The 1,926-nt window shown below is 35.3% G+C and overlaps 1 long non-coding RNA gene across 1 annotated transcript in view; it reads left to right on the top strand.

Annotated features, from left to right (window-relative positions):
- LOC107024249 overlaps positions 1–934 on the top strand; it is a 4,190-nt gene extending 3,256 nt beyond the window's left edge. The window contains exon 2 of the long non-coding RNA XR_003579567.1: positions 249–934. This is a non-coding gene — a long non-coding RNA (uncharacterized LOC107024249). The remainder of the gene's footprint in view (positions 1–248) is intronic.
- The last annotated feature ends 992 nt before the right edge of the window (positions 935–1,926 follow it).

The following is a 1,926-nucleotide window of genomic DNA, read 5'->3' as shown; positions in this document are numbered from 1 at the left end:
TTTAATCCCCCCCCCCCCCCCCTAAAATATCAAGTTCGGTAGCAATGAAGAAATTAAATCTAAACTTGGAGAATGCCTCGAAGTAAATCAACTTCATGAGTTGAGTAATTTCGCTTGAGAGCGTATGAAAGTTCAATAATGTATAAGGGGAAAATAAAGAAGCTGGCATGATGACAAAATCCTTCAGCATGAATTCCGAGCAAAAGATTTTGTCTTTCTATACAATTCTCTTTTGAAACTTTTCTCAGGCAAACTCAAATCAAATTGGTCTGGCCCATTCAATGTATCTCGAGTTTTCACAAATGGGGCAATTGAAGTGAAAGGTAAAGATGGACCAGTTTTCAAGGTGAATGGACAGAGTCTGAAACTCTACTTTGAGAAACTCAAGAAATATTAGTAATTGAAGTGGTGTATCTTGAAGATGCTTGAAAGAATTTCCACGTCGTGCACGACGTATAATAAGGCGCTTCATTGGAGGCAACCCAAACTTTAGTTGTTTTCAAATAATGTGTACTGAATGTGTTGGGACTAGTGATTGTGCGATGCTAAAACCATTTTGGTGGTCCGTTGAGTCGTTCGGTTGTCGCGATGTGTTTCGCCTTTTGCAAATAACTGGAGGACCATCATTCTAGTAAATTCAGCGAAGTTTCCTGTCTATTCAGCGGTGCGCTGATAGAGTTTGGTGAGACCTATTTTTATTGGCTTTTGGTCACACCTGTAGGCCCATTGTTTTTTGACATTTGGCGGTACTCTGAGTGGTTCACGGTCTCTAGCAAGCTTCACCGATTGGACACATAGTTAAGATTTCTCGTGGCCTTTTTCCTTTTCACATAGGACCTGTATATAACTTCATTGAATGCTAATTATTTCATTGATGGTACTTAAAAGGGAAATTTCGATAGATTCATTAATTATTCATGGTAACTGTTTCAAATATCAGTTGTTGAGATGACGAAAATTGAATCAGATACATATCGTGTTGAGTCCGTTAACTGATGTCTATTGATATTACTAATACTGTGTGTTCCTTCAATCCCTGCCTACCAAATTGTGAAGTGAAACAGGGAAATTGACAGTGTTATCAGAAACAAGGATAGGAATATTTAGAAAGCGAGATATATATCTGTTTGAAAGGAGCTGTCATATAACTATAATAATTTTTAATTGTATCGAGGTGGAACTGTTTGATTCTTTGCGGAGCTGCAAACTGTTCTATTTTTGGTGGTGCCAAGTCTCAAGGATTCAAGGTAACTTATGTTTCTTGTGACTTTTTATACCTAGAATGCATTACCTCTCGCCTCATAGTCTATGCAACGCAACAAATCAATTAATCATTCCTCCATCCACCTAATAGAGACCCCTCAATGCATACCAAAATTGATATATTTCTCTTTTATCCACTTTGAAAACATTCAGTCCCCTTCGAAAATAGCAAAGGTTATGCTTCATCCACCGCCTAGCCAAATATAATGATGAGCCCACCTTTTTGAGTGAAATAGTTGAATATATGTTGTTGGTAAAGTCGTTTTATAAAATAGTACTTTACAAGTTTTAGATTGATTTTAAGTATGCAAAAGTAGTATAGTAATGCATTACTATAAAAACACAAGTTATTAACATGATGGATGGAGAATTTTTCCATTCAAGGTAGCCTATTTTTAGATAGATAAAAAACAAAAAATGGGTAAATGTTATTAGTGTAAGTTGTGAAATTTAAAAATGTAACTTTGCATTATTCCGCAATAAATAGGCATATCTACAATATTTTGTAAATTATTAATACCATGCTAGAACAACTATTTGTAAATGGAACACTTTAGCTTTGACACTTGGGACCGGATTGACCATGAAAATTGGTGAGTAACTGAAAAAAGAGATTTTATTTTCAAAGTGAAAAAAATTATACTTCCTCTATCACAATTTACA

The sequence above is a fragment of the Solanum pennellii genome, chromosome 7 (genome assembly GCF_001406875.1).
Source record: "Solanum pennellii chromosome 7, SPENNV200".
Taxonomy (NCBI): Eukaryota; Viridiplantae; Streptophyta; class Magnoliopsida; order Solanales; family Solanaceae; genus Solanum; species Solanum pennellii.
Note: the sequence above shows the minus strand (reverse complement) of the source record. Positions and strands in the feature narration are given on the sequence as shown.